Here is a 26,662-nt window from a genome sequence, read left to right as displayed (position 1 = left end):
AGGAAATCTAAGAGGACGTGGGTGTCTCATTGACATCTGACGATGTCTTGATCGTCACTCTCGATTTCCACACTTGAGCAACTTCAAAAGCCCCCAAACCGTTCTGCCTCTTCACAAAACTACCAAAAGATCAGGACAAAACAGAAAGTCATGCTGCCTGTATTTAGAGGAACAGCGACCTTGAAAATCCCCCTCTGTCATGCTGCTGTGTCTGTCCTGATGCTTCTATCCCACATCCAGGACTAACATGGACACACACACGCACCCACACACACACATGACAATGTAACCGTTTCCCATGGCAACAGTTGCGTCCTTACTAACAGTTATTAAACTGAGCTAGAGCGGCAGAGATAGCCACAGAGAGGAACAGCTATGAAACTATGATCAACATGTTTACTGAGACACAGGACAGGCTGACCTCACACACACACACACACACACACACACCCTCTTCCTGTTCCTCCCTGGACGCAACATTATGTCTCATCAGCAGTCTGGGTGTTTGAATGACCCAAAAAAATAAAAAATAAAAATAACACATGGGCATGTGTGAGAATCCTATATGCATCAGAGTTAATGACAGCATGTGTACAGATGGCCGGAGACGCGTTGTTTTTAGAGTCCTTGTAATTACGCAACCATCGTTTTGACCTGAACAACCGTGACGCAGGCTGACCGTCTTTGTTATAGCGTAGTTCATTTAGTCCAGAATATCCAAGGCCTGTTTACAGATTCCTCAAATACTGATGCTGTTGATCTTTCAGGCGTGTTTTATAAAATCTCCCAAGATGCACAGGGGCCTCCTGGCCGTCTGAGTTATCATTTCTTCTGCCAGCGTGGTTGAGGTGGGGAAAGTAGTCACAGGAGGTAAAAAAAGGAAGGAAAAAAATATCTTTCCAAGGTGCGACAGTGTGTGAAGCTGTGCATGACTCACACACACATACACACAGTGTGTAGGCCTGCACACATCCCTTCCACTGTGGCATCATCATCAGTGGCAAAGAGCCAAAGATAATAGAGAGGAACTGAACTGAGAGGAAAAACTTTCACTTTTCTGTCACTCTGACACAGCTCTACTCACCGAGGATGGATTCAATCTCCAGATTCTGCTTTCCTTTAGTATAATCGTTGATCCTCTGTTCAAAAATGTTGACGTGTTTGACACGGGCCCATTAGCTCGGCTTGCGGCTGCATCTGAATCGTCCGCTCCTTTAAAAAGCTCTCACTTTCTAAAACTCCTGGACTGAATTACAATGATCTGTTTTTCCTTACAGCTCTCACATCCAGAACAGAACCTGAAGCGAGACAACAGCTGCACGCATGACAATATTTATAGTTATGGATTTCTGAGACTTGTGGTTGGCTGGCAGTATAGCAGGGTCCTGCTGCTCCTTTAGACACTAATGAGAAATATATAATAATAAGGACCATGACTTCATCCATACATGTTAGTGATTACTGCCATCCAAACTGTTTCTCTATATTCCAAACCTATAACAGCTTTTTATGTGCATATGTATGTAGAACTCTTATTGTATCTATTTTGTGTGTTTTTATGGACTTTTTGTCATTCAGACTCATTTTAATCTTATTTCTGCTACAATGACTCAATGTTCCCCCAGTGATCATTAAAACATAACCGCATTATATTTTACAGCTTGAGCACCATTTTATCTGCATGTGTTTTTTTGTTTTTTTTAACCATTTTTTTTTGGTCAAATCCCCAATCGACCTAAAATGTCTGAAACTACACCTTTACATAGAGTGGACCCTACACAAGTGTACTGCTTACAGTAAAGCTTCCTGTTCTTTGGGCCCTGACTCCCACTGTGAGAGGCGAGGGTTGACAGTAGGCAGTCTCACACTGCATGGTGGAATTCCACACTTGGTTGACTGAGTTTCTGGCCCCGACCAAACTCTTTAACTTTCATCCTGCCGTCTGGACGCCTCGGCGAGCTCAAGCATTCGCGTGCACTGCAGGACATAAACTGGCGGCTACGTTATTGCTGTGACGAGCGCAGCCGATCAGTACAAAGCCCAGCTGTACTGCAATATATTCGGTTAGTGCTTTGCTATAAATACAACCGTGCTTAATGTCCATCGTTAAAAACAGAGAGCCATTGGAATGGCTATGATAGTGCCCCTTTAAATGTTCAGTTTTTCTGCTGACATGAAGTAACGGGAAATCCCTCAACTCGTTTCCAACCATAACACTTAGAAGAACTTGTGTTTTTCACGCCTGGCCTGTTGGGGAGCGTTTGAGAAATCGTCAACAGGGCAGATGTTGTCCCACACCTCCTTTATTCCCACTCTCTAGTTTTGCGTCGCTCTCTGGAGGAGAAACGACACCCTTTACTGGAAAGGCTGCAATGGCACGGTGTCACACAACGCGAGCAGACGTTTCATGATGACATCCATTCACTTCCCCCACCCGCTTCCCTTTGAAACTCCACACACACACACAGTTGTGTTTGTTTCTGTATGACACGCAGACAGTAAAGGTAGCTAAAGGGCAGGAGAAGCTCCCTCAAATCCTGGTGAACTGTGACACCGCCAAGGAACACACACACACGGCTCAAGTTTCATCACTGTCAACGGTCAGAGTAGTGTTAGATGAGTAAGCACTTTAAGCAGCCTACTGACCCATTTCCCATGCCATCCACACACACACACACACACACACACATAGGAAAATTCTTAATTAGATCAAAGTTGCCCTCAACCTGCTTAGGACACCCTGCTACACTTCTCAGACTCCATATGTGGGGGAGATTGGGAAACTGTCCTGACACACACTTCTCTCCTACTTGGACTGAGTGACTCAGTCACTATTGTTGAGTTAGCAGCCTCGTTTTCACCGTCATCCCTCCCTCCTTCTCTACTGGCGCGCGCGCGCGTGTGTGTGTATCACTTCAATATTCCTCCATGTTCGTCATCGCTTATAGTAAAATGGGCGGCGATTGTTCATTCACACACACGCGCTCCTATTGAGATCACGGGACAGACGGGGGCGGGGGAGCGCTGAGGCAGCACACAGTCGGCCGGCAGAGTGTGTGGAGCGATCGCAGCTTTAACATTTTACAACCTCCGACTTCAAACGAGCGGACAAAACGCGCCGCTGGTTTCCATACCAATCGATCTGCTGGATCGGAAGCGACCCTTCAAAGGATTTTCTTTTTTTTTTTTGTTTTCTTCGCGACCCCATGCCAGCACGCTCCGCTCTTCCTGATCTGGGCTCTTTTATTGCGGGCAATAAAGTGACAAACAAGCCCCACGTCCAGCCACAAATCCTCATCAACTGTTCGATGACCAGTGAGGAAAAAAACGTGACTGACGCTCAAAGTTTGTGGGCGGTGAAGCAATATTAACCGGCAATATCAACAACCTATTGATTATGTTCTGAAAAGACCCGACCCCGCCCCCAAATTAGTCCACTTTGTCCCCGATTAACTTCCACTGTTTTAAATATTTCCCCGGAACACTGTGCGTAATTTCGGCACAAACTACCCAAAAAACGCACGGCTCGCAAACAGACATGCGCGCCAGCTGGGCGTGTTATAGAGCTGGGGACTAACCATGAGATAACCCAGATGACTGCTGTGGGCATCATTAACGTCATTGAGCGTGTGGACCAAGATAAGGACAGCAGAAATATGTCTCAACGTCACAAAGTCACTTCAGTTCGTCACTTTGGACTACTGTTCCCCAGTGAATGGGATAATTAGACACCACAGCGCAGTAGCCAGACAACACTGTGTGGTCAGACTCCAGCGCACCAACAACGAGTGAAACCCAGACGTAAAGGGCAAGCAGCACCAAAACACCGCCCCTCCCCCCCAAAAAAACGAGGTGATGCAAATCACTTCCTTTCAATCCAGCTCTTTGTGTGCGTAAGGATTGACTGGGGGGTGATGGGGGTGGCAGCTATCCATTCACTTTATAAGGCTGCCGACCTCAGTGATCCTGCCCACCCCCACTCCTACACACACAATGGCGTGAGATCTCCTTACACAGGCAATTTCTCTCCCTGTCCTCTAGCTCTCCTTCCCTTGTCCAACAGTGATATGATCATGAGTTTCAGGACAGCAATGACCAAACTAGACCCCTTGACCCGGAGATCGGGCTGTTTTCATACTTCACTACTCCTGACAGATGTTTTAGACGACTTCAGTGCCATTAGCTGGCATTTAAATGGGATCAACTCTAGTCTGAAACACGAACACTCTGACCACACTGGGACAAAACCCTAAAAGTTAGAGCGGTAAGTTGGGGGGGGGGGGTATTTGATCCCCAAAAGTCCCGTGAACCCCACATTCACACCAAAAGCCAATTTACTGAAAACTACTGTGATTCACGTGCGCCGGATGATTAAACATGCCCGGTAGAGATGATCAATCGCGAGGAAAACATTTCGCTGAATCGAGATACACGCGTGGGATTAAAGAGTCACCCCGTGGCTGAGAAAACCAGAGCGAAATTCCCCCACCTCATCGATCGCAGACGATCACAGGGTTCCGCTTCCATTGATTACGATAATTCACTCAAGTGTTATCTTGAATCACAACCGAGGACGATTTTAATCAACGAGAACAAGTAATGGAACTGTATAGAATCTATACAATGAATAAACATCTCTACACAATTAAGATGATCGTGTAAAAACTGACTTCTTTTTACAGCCCACTAACTTGCCTGTTTACAACCAAAACACAGCCGCCTGGACTTTTAAACGCTCCCGGTTCACACAGCACTCACCGCTCATCCGAGTGTTTCCACTGGACGCTCCAGGAATAAATAATTTCCAAATAGAAATGTGTATCCGGTTCTTCGAGATCCACGGTATGCGTTATGGTCTTTGTATCCGTTAAGTTTGGTGCTCCGAGCCTGCAGAGAAATTCCCAACCAGCCGGCTGAGCCGAGCGGAGCTGTAGCTCTGTAATCCCGGTTAGTCTCTGCCGCTTCCTCTCGAAACGGCCGTGAAACTTGAGCCGTCTGGCGGTCGGAGAGCCTCTCTGATGTCCCTTCTCCTCTATATTGTGTGGATTATTCCGTCTGATGGCTGCCTCCGCCGCACAGCGACAGTCTGAGTCGGTGTCTCTCCGCGTCGAGCTCCTTTTCTCCTCTGCCTCACACTCACAGGCAGCCGGGCAGGGATCGTATTGCGCTGAGCTCTGTTTTAAAGGGACAGAGCCACGCACACTCAAACACACGCACAGCGAGACGAGAGGCGTACACACGCGTGACGTCAGCGCACGGCCCCGGAATTCCCTGACAGCGCAAACTGGCACCGAGACGGACTGCCGGTACCGGAGCGGCTCCTCCTGCCCCCTCCTGTTTGTTCATCCGTACCTCCTCGGTTTTATTTCCATCACCCGGAGTTGTTTTTAGGCGGACTCGTGACTGCCAGACTCTGAACAGCGGCATATTTCCCTGTGACCGTCTATTTTTGGATAGACCCACAGGAAGACTGATACAGTATCACCGTGTCAGGATTAGATTTAGTGGATTATAAATAGGTCCAGGTATATGCAATAGCCTACAAGCCAAATAATCAAAAATAGACTTATGTACAGTAGGTGTACTGTTGAGTTTGTACTTGTATGAGTAATAAAAGCACACACGCTAAGACACTTTTGGCTGAGAGACACAGATAGGTTTACACTGCAAAAACTTCTCTGTCTTTTAGAGAAACTTGCATTTATCACCAGCTCTGCCTCCATATTTAAACTTCAATCATTGTGAATCATTTTATTTAAGCCAGGCCAGTGTTTTCTTACATTGTCAATAATGTATTTTAAAACTGCTATAAAGCTAACACTTTTAAACGTGCTTAAAAAAAGGTAATCAGGTGCCGATACTGATCGTAATCATTCGTCAGACTGGATTGGACTGACGGCACCAATCCAGTACCAATCAAGATTCTATGCTGTGATGTTTTTATGAAGTATTAAAACTGTGTGCAATCATGCGCTTCTAAGGTCAGAGTCAAAATGCTGTAGGACTAATTACTTTCTAATCAATCAGTCACATTAGTATAAGTTCTTCGAAGAGAAAATGAGTTCGTTGTACAGACTGAGCTTGTGCTGGACCATGACCCCGCTACAGATAACATGTGACAGTCTGGAACTGAGCGAGCTAGAAACAGTTGGTGAACTCAACCTCTCCTTGGTTAGGATATATTTCAGTCTCAAAACACAGAAAAGCAAGACAGCGATGTGTAGTATTTGCAAAAGCCAATATCGTGCTGCATCACTACCAACTGCACCGGTTTTATCAGCATTAGCAGATGTCCGAATTCAAGTATTGGAATCTGATTGGAGAAAAGTCTGTTGTGCATTTGTAAATATAAGATTTGAATTCTCAAGAACAATTCTTGAGTCTGTGAAACATACATTTTGCTTATGTGCATCAATGTTTAAAAAGGGATAAGGCACAGATCCTCTTGAGCCTTCTCCAGTAGAAAAACTGATTTTTCACAACCAAACTGGCCTGACAAAAGTCCCTCTCATAACTGATACACAAAGCGCAATTAAATGAATTATTTGCCACTGTTACAGCCTGCAGTTACAGTTTATAAACCAATATGTAAATAAATATTTCAGAGAGGTACCTATATTTACTCTGCATACAGTCACACCTAAGCTAATATGTTTATGCACCATATGAACTCTATGGATGTACAAAGTGTTATACAATGCATAGTCTGTATTACACAGTGTATAAGACCTATACTGTGCACAGATGAATGCATGCTGTAGAGTCTTTGAAGGCTAAATAATATCTACCTAATGCATTATTTATGGTCACAATACAGTACACATGGCTAGGACTGTAAATAAACCTTGAGTTATGAGGCTGATAAATTTCTTGTTCCTGTCCAGTAGGTGACATTAACATCTCACATGTCATGACCGTGCACACTGAATTATATGCTACAGTACACGCTCGGAGGCAGCCAGCTGACATCCTGTGTGAGGTAAACAAGGCATCGAACAACACACCAGTGAGTCTCTGTAAGGCCGGAAACATTTGTTCCAGCTTTTCCCTCGCCAAAGTAACCATCCTGTACTCTGTAATAACGCCAAAGAGCCACATTGGTACAACCGACAGTATGTGTCACACACTCCACACACAGGCACACACATGTAGAGGTTATATTTAGAAAGCACTGCCTCAGCAAGACAACGGGAGGCAAAATTAGTCGTGGCAGGGAAGATGGGAGTGTGTCATGGATGATGCTGAGACGATGGCATTAGGAAACACAGACAGCAGTTTATTTATGGTAATAACAATTCTAAAAACAACAAAAACAATACAAATCTGAACATTATGATACCTTTCTCTGCACCGGTGCAGCTCTCACTTTCTTTTCTTCCCTCTCCTATCACAACAGGTTACTCTCAGTCTATTTGGAGACAACTGAAGGCATTCCTACTTCTGTTAGCGTTCAGTTACGGGTGACAGGAGATGTGTGTGTGCACGAGTTTCAAACCCCTGATGAAGTAAGTGCATGGCATGTGTGGTATGTACCACCAGGGTGGATCCAGAGTCTATTGTCAAGTGACAATGAATGTTCAATAATGTGTTTTGTTTTGAGAAAGAGGAGGGATGCAGGACAGTGGGGGTCTTTATGGCACTGAGAGGCAGTGTGCTTGTATATGGATGTTTTGTACTATTTGTTAAAGGCTGTGTTGGGAACTCAGCTGATGCAATTCATGTAGTGCTCTTCAATGAGATTAACTGTATTTCTTTTCCTGACTGGAAGCGGCTTGAAATGTTTGAGCATGTCGATACGTAGGAAGTTTCATCTGCAAATGGATGCAAGTTGTCGGAAACTAAATTATTAAATTCCAGATGATATAATTAAAAAAGTTGGAAAAACCTAAACCCTTGATGTTATAATCAGTAATGTAGTAATATATCAAGTCAGCTGAAGCCAAGGACTTTTTATAACATCATCTGGAAGCTATTACACCCTGAATCGCTGCAGTCCTTAATTACCCATCATAGAGTTGCAAACTAGTGCGTTCTGTATGGAGACTATACATCATCTGCTTCTCTGCTGTGTATGTTGACCATTCTATTTCTGCACAGGTCTCTCCTGCACTAAAATGCACTGACAGTACTACCTATGCAACTGTTATCCTGCTCGTGTTTATCTGCTGTGTAAAGCTGTTTTCTCTTACGGTTTATTTTCAGCTGAACTTGTATTCTCATATTGCTGGAAGTGCGTGAGATTATTAGACCCAGTCTTCCATTAGGTGTGTAAACAGTGTGTCCCGAGTGTGCGACTTTGTTCGGCTTTAGTTCTGTCAACGTGTGAGTGTGTGAGTGTATGTGATTGTGCTGTAAAGAGTGTGGTTGGAGACCATTAGCCCTCAAAATTGAACAGGAAGAGGAATGCTGATTGATGTGGTCGTGGGTGGGACTCTAGTGTACCACACACATGGCTCCACACACAAGCACGCACACACACACCGTTCCTTCAAGCTGTTTCCCTCGTAGAAGCAGTCTACTGTATATAATAAGGGTCTCAGAATACTAAATGTATGCCTGAGCTCAATTCCCCATCCTTCCTCTCCCACAACAAGGGAAGCCAATGCATTACAGTCCATCCCGGGGGTCCAAAGTGTGTGTGTGTGTGTGTGTGTGTGGCAGGAAGGGACAATAAAATGAAAAAAAGATTTGTGAACCACCGTGTGTTTAAGTTCTTATAGCTCTTATGCATGGCTGGCAATCCTGTATTCATATGTGTGGAAGGCAGGCAGGCAGGCAGGCAGGCAGGCCAGTGTGTGTATGTGTGTGTATGTGTGTGTGTCGTGGGGACTTTGTGTGTATAATTAAAGAGACTGGGGACAAGGACAGCTCAGTTCTCACACTCCAAATATATATATATTTAGCAACTCCCATGGGTACGAGCCCCAAAATTCCTCTCATACCAGCCACACACACGCACACTCTTTCTCTCTCACACACACACATACACACACGCACACACACACACACACACTTAGAAAATAAACAGCATGAAATACTGATGAGGTCCAGACAGCACAGCAGCACAAGAAAGAAAGTATGTGAGGGAGTGAGCGCGCTGTGCAGTCGTAGGAGTCTGTGTCCCTGGTACAGATGGTACTTCTCAGCCTCTGATATGTAGGATTGTGTGTGGGACTGTGTGTGTGTGTGTGTGTGTGGGCCTACGTGTGTGTGTAGGACTGAGTGTGTGTGTGTGTGTGTGTACATGTGGCACAGGCGTGAGTCAGCCTTTTGGGTACACTGAGAGACCGACAGACATGATAATAATCACCTCCACGCACATACTCACACACTGTCACACTGCGAGGAGACAGAGAGCCACACAGGCAGGCAGTCAGACAGGCAGACTGGCTTAGCACACCCACATATAGCAGCCGTGTAGCCGGCTGAATGGTGCACTACAGCGCTGATAATTAGGGCCCTTATTCAAGGAGAGAGGGGCCGATAGGGAGCCCGGCTTTCCCTCTAGTTTCTCAAACACTCCGCTAATCCCGACTGTAGCTCTATGATAAGCTCGGTACTCCAGTGCTGCTTAATATACTCACTATCCCAAAGTTAAACATAGTGAGAAAGTGAACTCCAAATAGAAGGAGCTTAACATTTTCAGATGACTCTTAAAGGAATACATCATGTTTTCAGGAGACGGTCTAACAGTCAATTTTCCTCTTAAAAGGTGAACGCACGGACACCAAAATCCTCCATATGTCCCTGGCTGGAAGATAATTGGCTTTGGTGCTACATGCCGACACTTCAGTGTACACTCATAGGGTTTTTATCTATCATTCCAGGTTGGTTCACTGTAGCCTAAACGCATGTGCCTGTGCTTCACATGAGGTGAGCTGACAGGATGCTTTCGTGGTGATGAATTTATAGGAAATGCAATGTGTTTGTCACCAAGTTTATGGAGCTTCAAAACCAGTGCTAACAGGTATAAACAGGTCTACTCAGTTTGATCCACATTTGGTCGGTATCGTGGTCATGGAGTGCTTCCACCATGGAAGAAAAACCCATATGTTGTGTTTAAACTGACGACAAATGTTCAGCAGAGTGAAAATGAGCCGCTCTGAAGTAAAGGATGATACGGATGAAGTCTAGAAGGTTTGAACGGTGCTGAAGTTTGCTGGTGATCTATGAAATATAGATTTGAACTACATGAGACTACGGTTTCTAACACTGTAACTGCTACTAATTGTGGAGGATAGTGTGAAAACCTTGCAAAACTGAACCCGGATCAATACATTTGGTAACATAACATTCTTGAAAACATAAAATGTAAGACTCTCCAGACCATATTGTAATAATGGCTGCGACTATTGATGAAGTTAAGATAAAGTTTGTTTATCGATTAACCTGGTGATTCGTTTCACAACCAAACGTTCTATCAGAAGTGTCTAATTGTTTCATCTCTAACTAAACTAAATCATTTCACACTAATGTGAGGCATGGACCATTCTGGCATTCATCACTTGGGAAAGGGTTAGGGTAAAAACAATCTACCACACGCTTGGTGTTTTGTTTGAGAACTGGTTGCTAACTGAAAGCAAATAATTCCCCAGTTTTCATCTCTAATGTGGCTTTGAAGAGCAAAGTGTGATGTCTGACTCAGAGGCCGTAAAGAGCACAACTCTTTGAGGACTTCGAAAACACACATTGCTGCACAAAGGAAAAGTTGATTTGTGAGGTTGTTCAAAGGAGCAGCAGTTCATTCACACCCATGATTTCATAATGAATGTGTGTGTGCGCGCTTGTGTAATGTTATCTCTCTGTTTTACTCCTACTGCTGTCTTAGTCACTCCCTTTTGACACATCTCGCCCTGTTGCTCTGCCTGTCTAACCTACATGCTGTACAATGGAGCCTGTGTGTGAGCGTTTGTACAGTCTGTGCCTTTATCGGCTTAACGTACCACGGTATTAGCTGTTATTAATTATTGATATGTAAGTGCAGATGGTGGACAAAACAATTGAAAAAAATATGCTCAAAAAGTATTTCAAAGTAACAGAACCATTGTTATGAATGCACACAGTTTCAGTATGTTTGTGGATGACAGGAATGACCATAGGGCTGAAACAGAACAGGCAAGATTGAAACTGTAAGCTAAAAGAGAGCCTTACCTGGTGACCATGGTTAATGTGGTTCGTCTCTTTCAGCAGGCCACCATGACACGTCCCACCTCCTGAGAGCACAACATGGAGGAACAAAGGTCAGTCTGAAGGTCAAACAGTTTAAACAACAGAGGTGAGCAGCTTCAAAGGCACACTGTTGCATAACTCGCTCCACATTCACACACAAAGCAGTACAGTGTGCCCTTTTATAGCTATAAAGCTTTTGTTTGGTAACAATATTAACAAATTATTTTCCCACAAATGTGCGGTTTGAAACTGTCCTGCAGCGGTGTGTGTTGTGAATGATACAGGAGAGTTTCGCTGTTTCTACCTTTTGTCAAATCTAGGTCAAACCTGTCTGTGACATTCCAGCGTGAGTTGAAGCAGTGGTCGGCAATTCATCAGCACTTTAGTCGAGGGTTAAAAGATCAACACCTCGTTCTGCCTGCGCAACGCGACCACAGCTCATTTGCCATTCCATTCACTCGTTTCATCATGCGTGCGTGACGTTTGCCGACTGTCCCGCGGTCAGGATGGTGTCGATATGTCATTCGGCGTGGCTTACGAAACTGTGCGTGTGTGTGTCAGCCAATATGCGCAGCGCGGCCCGGACCAGCGCTGCGGCCATCTGTGTGTGTGTGCGTGTGTGTGTTCCTCATGTGCCGCCTGTTCAGTGATTCACAGTGTCGGTGCTGGGCCACATGACTGAGAACAGGTGGCGCTCTGGTGTACCTCCCCACCCCCAACACACACACATAAAAAACAAATCATACACACACACCTCCGCTTGAACCCAGAGAACACACGGCACCTGCAACGGTGCTGAAACACTAATGCTTACACACACAAATGCACCACACACACATTCACATACCGTTTCTCTTATACACTCTCACAGACAGAATGTGCCCTTTTAAAAACATGACTGTGGTTGACACTAGTTGCAGCCTAAATGTCACCACCTCTCATGTCCTCCTCCTCATCACACTTCACATGCAACCGATCAGCCTCTCTTCTTCTGTAACATATACCTGACCTTTGAACCTACACACACAAAGACACAGGGTATCACAAGGGTTCAAGGTTTCATGAAGAATGTACTAACTTTTTTGTTGACTGTACTGTTGGTTAATGTTCCTGCTTAAGCGTTTGCATGGAGAGCAAAGCGAATGATCTACTGAAGACATGGACAAAATTGGTGTCCTGAATACCAAACCACCCTAGCCGAGGAGCTCTCTCTCTTTCATCCCTCTCACCTTTCATTCTTTTATTTTCTTCCTCTTCTGTCCGTCTTTGTTCCCCTCTGATATTCTACCTACAGGGCTGCAACACAAAAACGCGCCCACACACGGCGGCTTCCATATGGCTCACTATTGAACCTGTACGCCCAAAACCAGTGTGATATACAGAGCCTGAGGCTGTGTGTGTGTGTGCGTATTTGAGTGAGACAGTTGTGTCAATAGCAGGCAGATATAGCTGGCTCAGCCTTCACTGATCTTGCAGCCTGGTGGTTAAGGCCCCAAACCTTTAAACTCAAGGTCAAAGGTTACACCCCCTAAAGGGCCACAGCTGGTCACACACTGAAGGTGGGCTCACCGTGCATGCGCGTGTTGGTGGTGGAGGGACAGTGTGGACAAGTAGGGCCCCCTCGAAAAAGAAGACATGCCAGGGAGAGCAAGTGAGTGTATGTTGAAGGCAGAATAGTTGAATAGGGGGAATATATTCTTTCCTGACGCATCGTTTAAATGTCATGAGCTTTGACATAATCATTCGACCTTGATCGATATCTGTGGACTGTGGGGAGAGAGAGAAGGGGGAGGGTTGCGAGAAAGATAAAGAGACAGTGAAAGAGAAAGAGAGAGACCTTGAGGTGGGGATTCGGCGCGGCAGAACAGGAAGACGAAATTCCGAAAGGTAATCAAATTCTATTAATTTTTATTTTATTTAAAAAGATTGAGACTAAGATTAAGATAGAAACAATGTGAAAGGGAACACGATAGAGATAATGAAAGGCTGAGTGAGCAAGAGATGAAAAGATATAGAAAGTGGTGTTTATGTAAAGGTTAACCAGTGGGTGCCTCTCTCTCTCTCTCTGTGCTAGTTAATGTCAAAGGGAGTTGCTGAGGGGTGGAGCAACAGAGTCTGCCCAGAGCTGGAGAGCAGCGGAGATGTGGAGGCTGAGAGGGGTGGGAGAAGGAGGATGGGGTAAAGGCCTTGAGCCGGACAAAAGATTAAAGAGGAGAAAGACTAAGATGGGGAGAGAGGGAATGACAACATCAACATGACAACACTCAGACAGACAGATGAGGGACGGAGAGAATTTAGCGATTGTACTGTGCAGAGTTATCTGACTAAACGCAGCACTGCGTTTAAAGCGAGGGGCTCTGTCGGAAGTGTGCTGAAGGTTACAGTGAGAGGGTGAGATATGATCCAGGAAGTCCAGTTTATCCAGATGAAGATTAATAGTTGGAAGGTCTTTTTCAAACACCCCACAGAGGTTTAAAATACGAAGCAGCAGGACTTTACAACCCTGGAGAGTTGTATACCATAAGTATACCGATAAAAATATGCAGTTCACGTTACAGAGTAATCACAATTGGTCGCCTGCACTTATGTTGATTGGTCTAGTCGGAGGATTACGTAGCGTTGCCTTATGGTAGACGCTGAGCCTGGATCTACTTTGCCGCTGAGACTTTTTCACCCGTCATGAACGCAACCTTACTGCTGCAGAAGTGAAATACTCTAGCACACTGTCTCACGTATCGCAGGTCGTTATATTAATGTAAACTTTCAGTATTCAGTAATCTTTTTGGCATATCTGTCTTCATTTGCTTGAACAATACAATGGAGAAGTGCGACATGCATCACCGGTACACGGGCGCAGAGGTCACGTGTGTTTGTACTGTAACCATTGGCTAGGAGAGTGGCTGTAAAATAGCCTTTATAACTAAGATATACTCACAGCCGCTGAGTAAATAATCCAATCTAACACTGCAAAAATGTGTTCAACTGGCGGAAAGACTACTTTGAGGTCATTAGGCAAACACACCACCTTTTGCCACAAAGTCTATAATACATCAAACTGTCAAAAGTGCTATTGTATAAGAACAACAAAGCTTGAGGCCACCAACCCTGATGTTCCACCCCGAAAACACATATTTAGATGAACTATACAAATACACTCAAGCCTGTGATAAACGCATATCCATTCATATTGTGCATTTGCAATTATTTACACATAAAAAACGTACACCTGTGTTCCTTTAACAGAAGCCCTTGTCTTACTGCACTGCCGTGTACGTACTGACCTAGTGCACAGTAAAATCAGCTTAACACATTTACCTTAAGGCAAGCACACGCGCAACTGCTCAACAAGTGTGAGCCTGCATGGCGTGTGTAGAGTGGCCATGCTTTGGCTGCTACGGCCCTTAGTCACTTGTGATTCAGTAAAACTCTTCAAGTCAGGGCAGCGAGCTTCATACCTGCGCGCGCACACACACACGCGCGCGCACACACACACATACACAGAGAGAGGAAGGTTGCTGCAGGAGTGGTGTTAAATGACAGGGTTTTCTCCTTCAGTGTCTTTCAGTCTATGCTCACGGTCTTGCGTGTGTGTTTCTCAGGTCAGGTTAAATCCTTAAATGAAGCTTTAGATCAGTTACCAGCCTGGGGATGGATAATGCAATATGAGTGCACATTGGCAGGCACACACCGAGGAGCTAATCGTGAGCAGGGATACTTTGTTTGGTGAACATATTCGGATCTCCTTGGAATGCTGTCACACCACATCCTAAACTTGTGTGTGAGATCAGGATGTGGGTAGACGTTTGTGACTGCTGCTCACATTGTTTGAATGGCAGGAAGGTTTGTTTCCCCCCCGTGCTGTTTAACCACACAGGAGCCCTTTTAACAGACGCGCAGCTGATCATTTTTTTTCTTTTCTCAGTTGGTTAAAACTTTTCAGGCTGGATGTTTTTTATGTATATCCATGTTTGTCTTCCAGCCCTCCAAAAACTGAAAAACATTACGACATATCAACATCTTAAGACTTACTGCTCCTGCCTTTTCTGCGAGGTCTGCTGCTGTTTGCAAAGCGGTGGCTAATAGATCAAATGCCACACCACAAGCCCAATAAATGCATAGGAACTGGGTGGAGAATGTTTTATTTTTGCGTGCATGCACGAGAGACGCGGTGAGTCTGTTTTCTGTCTGTGCCTGCAAACATGCATGTGTTTGCGCGGCCAGAGCTGGCAGAGCAACAGACAGCGAGGAGGAGTGTCAGGTTGACTGTGGTCGGGGCTGTTTGGCTCGGTGAACTTCTGCCACATGGCTTCAGTAAAAGGTCATGGTCAAACCCACGGCTGGCTCACAAACCATCACACCCACTGCGACTCCCACACACACACACACGCGCGAGCACACACGCAAGAAACAAATGGATAGATGAAGTGAGAGACAAGACAGACAGACTGACTTCCTTTTAGGGGACAGGCAGGAAAATGACACCCACTTAAAGAGGAGGAGGGTGACAGACAGACTCACCGACTAGAGCCACACCACACACACACATGCCGAGACTGTCTGAAAATCCAGCAGCCAACAAATAGGAAGACAGTGAGACAGACAGAGAGAAGGGGCGAAGACAAGAATGAACAGTTGGTAATAAATCGTGTCTAGACAGACGCTAATGAAAGCAGCCCGGCTGTGACTGCTGCCAAACTCAAGACCTGTGAACAGTATGATTATGTGTGTAAGAGAGAGTTTTTGAGTGTGTGTGTGTGTGTGCGTGTGTGAGAGAAAGAAAAGTTTGTGCAAGCATGTGTAAATGAGTGTTTGATGAATATAACAGTTTAGACATTTTGTCATGTTCTGTTTTTACCTTCACTAACCTTTCTCTCTCTCTCTCTCTCTTTCTCTCTCTCTCTCACTCACTCAAACCATACCACACCAGCAAGCAGAGTGTGTCCCCCACAGCTGCAGACGGCATTCAGAGCCACAGCACAGTCGGCACACTCATCTGACGTCAATCGTCCAAAATTAAACATGGCTTTGCCGTCAAAGCCTGAAACTCACTCGTCCCTAAAAACAGCATCTCGTACCTGAGTGCAGAAACACTGAGCACATGAATAACACGGCTGTGGGACACTTGGATACTTCTTTCACTGGTGCTACATTCAGGCCAATTTTCCACTTTCTTTTTTAAAGAATAAATCATTACATCATGCTAATTTGGTAAACATGTTAATAATTAAAAAGGGTTCAATGCTCATCTGGCTGCCATAGATTACAACACATCTCCTCTTTAACAGACTCCAAAATAGTGGATCCGTGATTTTGTAATATCAACAAGCAAGAGCCAAGCTGACAAATAGTGATACTGATTGTGTGGATCACACAAGCTCATAACATGCGTGCAATACTGCGGTGTAACACTGTCGTCAGCAGCACGACCCGAGTCTCTGAATGCTAAAGACTGTGTATGCTGACACCCGGCTGGTAGCTCAAAAACAACAACAACATTAGAAGAAGAGGAGCAGCCATTCGGCATGCCCCAACTCGCTTTGCACACGCAATCTGAGAAATGTAGCCTGAGGCATCCCCATCATACATGCTTAGTAAAATAAAACACTTTGAAAAAAGATGAAAAGAACATTTTCATTTTGTAGAGGGTGATAAGGGGTGGAACTCTGATACTGAGTCATAACAACAACACTTACGTGTGTGTGTGTGTGTATGTGTGTGTGTGTGTGTGTGTGTGTGTGTGTGCAATATGAAGAGGGAATTAGACCTTTTTATGAGGAAGGTGTGCTGTAGGCATTAGCCCATGGTGCACTCTGTCTGTCTGTGACAGAGTGGTCAGGCAAGCCCTGCCAGGCCCACATACCATGCAGAGGTGCTAAACTATACTATCGAGTTGCACAATACCATTTAAGTTAACTGTCACATACCAAAAACACTGACTCAGGCCTCTCTAATGACACGTGTGTGTGTGTGTCTGTGTGTGTGTGTGTGAGTGGGTGTGTGTTTGCTCCAAACCACAGTGATTTCATACCTGATATATATAAAAGGCTGAAAATGGAAATGTCTAATTTGCATCCACACCGGGTGAGTTTAACAATGGGGGGGTGTGTTTCAGAGAAAGAGCGAGTTGAGAAAAAAAGCACACGGAAGAGCAGCTGAGTGTGTCCATACAGGTTTCTCTGGGTGTATGTATATAGTGCACGTGTGTTTGCGAGTGGATGTGATGTGTGCTTCGGCTGCATCTTCTGCATCTGCTCACAAAGGCTCCTTTATCTGATGTGCCACACGTGACCCCCACATGGTGGCTCATTCCGTCTTCACAGGACCACACACACACACACAAAGACTCACACGCAAATGCTGGCATATGTACAAAATATGACAGGCACTCAATCACTTTCACCAGGAAGCAAGCGTCAAACCCCATAATGTATACATACTACAACTGTCACCCCCCTCCTCCTCCTCCTCCTCTGTATCTATATGGTGAGTCTCTTCCTATAGGCAGACTTCTTAAAGGCAAAGTATCAGTGTCTGGGCATTTAAAGGGGAGGGAGGCCGTCTGGCTGCCCTCCAGACACTGTGACCCCACACTTCCTGCACTGGGTAGGCGCCACAGCCGATGGGCATTCACACACACACACACACACACACACACACACACACACACACACACACACACACACACACACACACACACACACACAGATTCATCCATAATCACACCACAGACCTTGACACACAGCAAGGGCTCCCTCCCTTGCTTGTCACTATTCAGGGTGTAACATCTATCACGGTGGAAATGCCATAACAAAGAAACTGAGTCAAGCGAGGAGACAGAAAGGAGAACGGAACAAAACAGACAGAAGCTCTGCAGAAATCTATTTCATGGTGTGGATGATGCTATATCACCATTGCTAACCTGAGCAGTGAAGAGAATATAACATGGCTTTTTAAAATCACATTCTCTCTCTCTCTCACATTGACTGATCTGCTGTATCACTTTAGATAAATCAGCTAAATTCCTGATATAAAAATTGAAAATTAAAGTGGGGGAAATGCTTGGAGTGGTTGTGATGGCTAATGACCAGCCCCTTCTGAGACTTATAAAAACTGTGCCTTGACATCAAGAGCTGCTGATGTCAGCAGGGAGTGTTGTTGTGTGTGCGTTCATGGGTGTGTACTATGATCATAACGCTCCTCCGGTGTTGAAGTATTTGATACCGGCATGAAAAATGGACGACCATTATGAGCTCTGTCATGTCAAATATAAATTACCCAAAGACAGCTATAAATATTGCAATGGGGAGTGTAGTGTTACGTGTGTGCGTCTGTGTGTGTGTGTGTGTGTGTACGAGACACAGTGTGAATATAACATGCAGTGGGAGGGACTTAAGCGACTTTTATACTGGGGCCGGATTTCTGCCATTCGCAAATCTGTCAGCGTTGCCATGGAAGTACTTTGTCAATCGGGTTGTAATCATTGCTGTAATCCTCTTCCATAGGAATTCAAGTGCAGGCTTCCTTATGAACACTTACCACACACGCACACACATATATGCATGAACACACACACACACACACACACACACACACACACACGTAGTTTATGCAAATGCTGTATTTGATCCTTCTACATCTTATATTGTGCCTTTATTTGAAGTGTGTGCAGCATGCATGTCTCTCTCCTTGTATTTGAAGTGAGTGTGTGTATGTGCATGTGTGCATAACCATGTGTCGAAGACATGCCTGTGTGTGTGTGTGTGTGCTAATGTGTGTCCTTGACCAGCTGCACAGGGCAGAGGAAATGAGGCGGAACTCAATCTGGTCCACACCTGTCTATCTTTCTCTCTAGAGGGAGGAGCCTAGGGTCTCAAACACACACACACAGACACACACACACTGAGTGCACCGTTCACACTCTGTACGAGCAGATAGATTATGCATGCAGCAGCCAGCTAAGGAGCCCGGTTCTATTAATGTATGCACCGAGACAGTTTTATGTTTGTGTACGCTTCATGGGAGAGGGGGAAGGACAGAGAGAGAAGGAGCAATGATGTGTATTTGGGTTTGTGCTGCATGATGGGGTGAGAGAGAGGAAGAGAGAGAAATGGAGAGGTATTAAAAGAGTGACACACATTTAGTATAGCAAAAGCGAGGATGACAGAGACGGGGGAGAGGGGGGGAGACTTCTTTAGGCGAAAGCAGACAGGAGCGAGGAATGAAGTGGATAGAGAGAAGATGAAGAGATCGGGGATGACAGCCTGAGCCACACAAGGACACAGGAAGAGAGAGAGAGAGAGAGAGTGAGAGAGAGAGAGAGAGAGAGAGAGAGAGAGAGATTGCACTGGTATGGGAGGGTTGAGGGGGGGGTTACTCTGGGACGCCAGAACCCAATGACATGACACAGATGCACTGTGCTACTGTGCAGAGAGCTGAGGGGAGGAGGGTAGAGAGCGACGGAGGAGGAGAAGAAGAAGAGGGGGATGGGTGTATGAGAGCTCACAGCCTCTCTGCTCTGCTTTCACTCTCCTCTGTGGAGAGGGCAATAGCAGGCTCAGTGTGGAGATGAAAGGGTGTCTTTTCATGTGTAAGGAGCCGCATGTACCATCATTTCACCATTAAAGAGTGTTATTACTGTACGCCTGGTACAAAACCCAGCTGCAAGACTTTGAACTCAATTAAAGATATGAGATCATTTCACCACATTTTTATATCTTCTCACTGGTCAGATTTCGACTTGATATTACGGATTATATTAAAGCACTTCACACTAGAACATAATCATTATTATTATTGCTGAATATAAATGTGACTGTCTTTACACTTGATAAAGTGTGTCATTAGGTCATATCTTTCTGAACATTGATGCAATGCTTTACAGCACAGAACAGAACAGAAAGAGGGCACTGTGCAGGTGGAGATAGGTAGAGGTAGAGCTTTTACTTGTACTAGCAGAAGGGGAAGGCGTCAAAAAGCCCTTTTCAGACATTGCGGGCTCTATCTTATGGTCAACGCAAAGCAGCACGGGGCGTTTACCTCATTAAGGACATATTTTTTCCCTCTCATCCAACCTGTTATTGAGCAGGATGATATTTTTTATGACCTGATCCACAGACTGAGAATCACATACACACGTACGCAACGCTCTTCTTTCACTTCTGGTTAAGTATTAGTTTATCTTTTTTTATGCAGTCAAACAGAGTTGAAATGGCGGGGCAGAAGGTCCAGCAGCTGAGGATCACATCCCTTTCTCTCAGTGAAGACGAGTGCCACTGGTTAATATCTGCCAGGCCCTGGTGCACCTGGCTCTTAAAGGGAATGGGAGATGAGACTCGGATTGGTTTGATTTATGTTCTGCCCAAAACACACCCATGGCTAATTTGGAGTCTAAATACCAACTCTTTGCACCGTGCACTGCACTTTGCGCCCAGATTATATGCTGCTTAACTAACAAAATGGACTTGGACACACCTTAAACGCACTACCGCGCTTTAGTCCATGCGCTATAGACCGGGGCATTCAACATTCACAATTAGGTTAATGTTCTTTGTGACTTAATTCAGAAAGAACAGGACATTTACGGTTGGCATGACTTACCTGTTGGTCAGATTATTACTGTGTTCATGTGAAGAAACTAGTTGTTATAGATTAAAGCTGGGTTATATGGGCCTTGAAATAATATTGCGATGAATACTGACAATGTACATCTTGAGACTTGAAATCTCTCCAGAAGCACATCATAAATACTAGGACCACAAACCTTTACACATTGCATATATATTGAAATTTTTACAAAAATATTAAAACAACAAGCTTTTAGATAAATAGTTAGTGACGTGGATAGAATGACTAAGTGGTTAAAGGCAAGTTTTTAGCATAAGAACACGTGGAACTGGTAAGTTCACAAAATGACATCACTTTACAGTAATATAGCCTTTAAAGCCAAGAAAAGTCTCATATCATGATACGATACTAATTTATTGCCCAGCCCTAATATAGACTGATTTGAAATGACAAGATTGATCCTTCTAAAATTGGCTCTTTCACAGTGCTCCTGAGTTAATAAACTGATTACCTTGTGTTATGTTAATCTGACTGCATTCAATCTAAACTTCGAAGGTGCCACGTTGAAAGTGATATGGAAATGTGACCGGGTCTGATCCAGTGGGATCGTTGTTGTGACTCTCAAGTAAAAGTGACTAAATTGCCAACAGATTCACATAAAGTGGTGCGTGTCTGAAAGAGGCTAAAGGAAAAATTGCCTCCAACATGTTTATTCTCCTCTGTTAAGCTTCGGTAAACACCGGGGAGGGACAGAGTGGCAGAAGAAACAACATTCATCAACATCTTTATGGCAGGAAACAACAGGGTATAGAAAATGTAGTCTTAATGATAGTAATAGAAATGGAATGACATAAAGGCTGCCAAGTCAGCTCCACCATTACTCTCACTGGTTTTTTTCACTGATTATACTGACATATTACAGTTTGACAATGAGGTCTAAAAATGCCGCATGCAACCGTTTCAATGCAAAACATACTCACACGTCGTAGCATATAGAAAATGATATATGCCGTCTCGTCTGCTCAATATCACGTACACCCACACACACATGATCTCATTTCCAAGTCGCATGCAGCGAACCTTACAGTAGAAGAATGTGCTCCCACCCACACACACAATCGCTTGTATTTCTCTTCACTACAAAATGCCAAACATTACCATACATATATGCATGCATGCTGGCTATCAGTCTGCCAACATATAACAGCAGAGCCCTCCATACATCCATCCCTCACCCCCATTCCTCCATCCCTCCCTTCACACCTGCCAGGCCTACAGCAAGGTCACACACCTCAATTACCCTGCGCACACACACACACAGACACACAAAGAGTGAGAGAGGGAGTGCGATAGGGAGGGAAGATAGGAAAGGAGGGGGCGAGAGCAGATTTCACGCTACCCTGAGCACTGGCTAGCATGCACCAGTGTTTCTGACATTATTTATGATGTGAAATGTTCAGTACCTGCCCCTTCCTCTCTGCTTTATCTCCCTCTTTGTGTCTCTAGTTCGGGCGACCAGAAGCATTACTCTTTGACAAATACCTTTATCAGCACACCTTTCGGGTTACGGTATCTGCTTTTATTCTGTGTGGAAACAGCACACAGGAATGCAGATTTTTCTCACACTGATCTCTACAACAGCAAGAGATTATACTTTGTTTTTTTTTCCATTAAAGGGAACGCATTTCTAAGTGTCATTTTGAGATTGCAATATTCACAAAAAAAATGTCATCACAATTAGGAGGAAGAAATTACAACTCCCCGCAGCAAAATAAGGCAAGCAGCCGTTACGAGACTTAATAATCACCAGCTTAACATCACTAATAGTCTGGATATCAGGCCACGACATCGACACTAATGTGCCTTACAAATAACACACCATGAATCCCAATGTGCCTAATAGCCATATTAATGTACTCGCAGAGAATGTGATCCTCCCATTAGAGCCTTTTGTATCTGCAGGCAGACTGCTGTTCACCCATGCAGCCACGGGAGGCAGCCAGCTGTGTTTACACTATGGGCTAATACAGCTGCCATATGGCAACTGAGTACAGGACACACATGCACACACAGCTCCTGGAAACTGCAAACACACTGCCCAAACAGCACACAGTGCACACTCGGCCCCGTGTTTAAAGCTGCAGTTTGATTGGAAACTCTGAAGAAGTTGGTCTGAGCTTTAGTGAGAGAACAGAGAGATTTCTGAGAGAATATTTTGTAGCAGTGGGCCGTGGGAGGGTGGAGGACTCCAGTTTGGGCTGTAACACTCATTAGAGCCACAACACTGCTCCAATATATTAAAACCACCTACACACGTCGGCCTATGGCCATTAGCTGATGAGTGTAGGAGTTTTTAATGTCTTTGCCGTCTCTTATTTAAGGCTCCTCAACTCCCAAAGCCACTTGAAAGCACGGACACAGGAATACATTGAGCATCATAGTTTTTCCTTTTCGCAGATTTTCCTGCCTTTTTGCTGAATGGAAACAAAGGAAAGGAGAAGGCTGAAGGTGGAGTGTTGACCATCTGACGGACAGGAGATCGTCTGCACACACTGCGAAGCTCGTAACTGTATACATCAGTGATAGAAATCCTGTGGGAGAGAGTCAGGCTGTCTCATGACCTCCTCCATCACCCTGCCCCACCCAACCCTCACACACACACACGCTCACGCACACACACAGACAAATACACTTACGCGCACAAATACACTTACGCACACCATCTATAGCGTAAAGTATCAGTGCAGTACAGTATAGGCAGCCTCCAGACATCTAACACCAGTCAAACAAAGGAAACAGAGAAAATCAATTACAACACCAACACTGACCCCCACCAAACACACACACATCTACTTCTCCCCTCTCTGATCTCTGTAATCAAAGCCATCTGATCACAGTGTGTGTGTGTGTGTGTGTGTGTGTGTGTGTGTGTGTGTGAGAGAAAGAGAGAGCGAATTACAGAGTGAGAATTAGAGAGAGAGAGAAAGATGTCAAAATGGTTAAGGATTTGGAGCAGATGTATTTCTAGGTTTTAGCTTGTATACAGTTAGGAGGACAAAGGGGACAGGATAAAAGAAAGAGGGATGAAAGACAGGAAAAGGAGCAGACAGAAAGGAGAGAATGCTGTGAACTGATACGGAAGATATAGGAGAGAGAGAGAGAGAAAGAGAGGCAGGGTGCAGACAGACAGAGCGGGGATGGAGGGCTTGACTCCTTGAGACGGATCATGTTTCCGGGTCGGGGGCATACACACACACACACAGACCCATAAAGGTCACGGTGCACCCACTGCCCCTCCAGACACACTCATCCAGAGACACAGAAATCCTTGTAAACACTCAGAGACAGACACAGTTTTGATTTCTCACACTCTTGTTTTATGCACACACCTGCCATTTCTACTTTTGCGCAACCGGCTCAATTTCACTCATGAAATAATGTCTACACACACACACACGCACATAAGAATATGCTAAAACACACTCAAAAGAAAATGGAGAACGATGCCGGTAATGCCGGTGACTTGTGGCTCACGTATTGAGAAGAAGTGGAGCGAGAGATATTGTAGGACACACATGCGTAACGCATAACCAGCACTGTTATCATAGTTCTTACACAATCGAGAGGGGTCAAGGTTCATTGTGGAACTGGGTTAAAGAGACAGGCGATATGACACGGGACCAAGAGCCGGAGCAGGAAAGAGAGGAAGAAAGGGGAGAAGAGAGCAGAGAGCAGAGCCAAGAGGAGAAAGAGAAAGAACGAGAAAAGAAGAGGGGGAGAAAAGGGAGGAAGAGGATGGAGAAAATGGTGGACATAAACAAAAGTGGAAGAGAGGAGAAATGAGGAAAGATAAGGGGGATTAGAAAGAGAATCCTAACAATACATGGGTCAGTTACTATTATAAGATGATAGTGGCCTATCACAGAAATAGCATACTTTGTCCAATATGCAACGATACCAAAACCTTTTTAGAGATTACAATGTGGGAAAATATGGTTGGGGTAATCTAAAGTGTCATTCTAAACACAAAAGTTAAATGCTAAACTTTAAAATATCCCGGTTCTAACAAGTGCTGGATGACCACATCTGAGGGATGATCATTACAAATGTGTGTATATATTTCAATCCCTAATACTGATATCAGCACTGGCCCCAAAAATCATGGCCCCCCTCGTAGTTGATCAGTTAATACAGCTGTCAGAATCTCCAGACACACACACACACACACACACACACACACAGTCTATGACATATGGATGACCCCACAATGACCTCCATTGATTCAGCTGATTGACTTACAGAAATTAACCCAATAATGTTTCGCAGGAGATGGAGGGTTAATAAAAGGAGGAGAGGAGATGGCCCTGTGTGTGTGTGTGTGTGTGTGTGTGTGTGTGTGTGTGTGTGTGTGTGTGTGTGTGTTCTGAGGATAGATGGTTTGGTGTGTTTGCGTTTGGCGTGTTTCGTTAAGCAACTTCCGACATATACTAACCTGGTTATTGCAGTCAGGTGTACAGTTTAACTTGTGTTTATTGCTGTTTTATCACTCAAACACACATGCTGTATGATTAATCAGCTGTTAACATGTGTTTGTTATGTACAGGTGGAAATTATGAAGAAAGCAGCTGTGCTTCGGGAAGTATAGACAGTAGTAGGACTCCTAACAAAGCCTGGAGTACAGAGACTCCCATTAAACCATTCAAACCGGAGAGACCAGTGAGACAGGGCAGGACTCAACACTTTTTCGGTCTTTCATCATCAACCACAGGAGCCATACAAATACCTGAAAGCAAAACCAGCTCCACAGAGTGTGTAAAAGATACTCCAAGATATCAAGACATACACATTCAAGTGCAAAAACCTAATCTGCATCTACTTTCTACAGTGGTCCCTAGCATATATACACTCAGCTTCACACACACATTCTCTGAACCCAAATATGGAAACAGCATCCCGTGCACAGACAACAAGAACCTGCACACAGCCACGTCACTTGATGAGAAACACCACAAATAAACAAATACGGAGAAAAACAAAAAGGAGAGGAGCAGAAATCTTCAAAGAGCATGCCCATGTGTTGCATGCACAATTACAGAGTGCAGTTAAAAACAGAGCATGGGCCAAATTTCACGTGTTTATTTCTTCATGTTTACGCGAATCTGTGTTTGTGGACTTATATCATACATTCGTTCATACATAAGTTTATGGAGGTTACAGTTTAGGCGTTTAACCGCAGAGTCTCCCCAGAGTGCAACAGCAGGAGAAGCTTCAATGCAAGTATCACTAACACTACAAGCACGCAATCGTGAATAGACGCGACACAATAAAAGGGAGAAACACATCTCAGGAATGCATCATTAACGGGAAATAAAGATGTGGTCAGAAATAGAGAGGAGGACACAATGTGTAGTTAAAGCGAAGCAAAATCAAACGCCCAACAGGCTTCAACTCAAAAATTCAACACTCTTTCAAGTGTTAAGACCCTCTCAACATGTGTCTTTCCTCGACCCCTTTCATCATCGAGCTGTGAAGAAGTCTGCATCCTTTATTACAGAGGGAGCACACTTTAACAGTCTGCAACCCATGACACACATTATGCAAGAGACGCTATAAACATACACATTTCCACCGTTGACCTTTGCCAAGGAGTGATAAAAATCAGCCAAGCAACGAGGGCTGCACACACACACACACGCGCGCACACACACACGCGCACACACACACACACCTGTTCCAGTCATTCACAAGCTCTGTGGTACAGAGGCCAACACAAGTCACAAGTCTGTGTGTTCGGTTGCTTGTGTGTGTGTGTGTTTGAAGTGTGTTTCTCTGTGTTACAATTTTTGACTTCACTCAGCCTGCCAATCCCCTGTCTATCCCCTGTAGGAGTGACACGGCCTTCTCCCGGCTGAGACAACTGGAAGCCATT

The 26,662-nt window shown here is 44.7% G+C and overlaps 1 protein-coding gene across 6 annotated transcripts in view; it reads right to left on the bottom strand.

Moving 5' to 3' along the window:
• Positions 1 to 26,662, bottom strand: part of kdm6ba (lysine (K)-specific demethylase 6B, a) — a 99,042-nt gene that overhangs the window by 18,984 nt on the left and 53,396 nt on the right. For 4 of the 6 annotated variants that reach the window (XM_030429965.1, XM_030429964.1, XM_030429969.1 and 1 more), the window contains one exon: positions 11,152 to 11,213. The gene's annotated coding sequence lies outside the window, so the exon portion shown is untranslated. Of the gene's footprint in view, positions 1 to 4,758; positions 5,183 to 11,151; positions 11,214 to 26,662 lie in introns of those variants that run through there. The other 2 variants (XM_030429966.1, XM_030429968.1) reach the window with 1 other exon arrangement.

The sequence above is a fragment of the Sparus aurata genome, chromosome 10 (genome assembly GCF_900880675.1).
Source record: "Sparus aurata chromosome 10, fSpaAur1.1, whole genome shotgun sequence".
NCBI classification, from domain to species: domain Eukaryota; kingdom Metazoa; phylum Chordata; class Actinopteri; order Spariformes; family Sparidae; genus Sparus; species Sparus aurata.
This window is presented reverse-complemented; position numbering and strand designations above follow the sequence as displayed.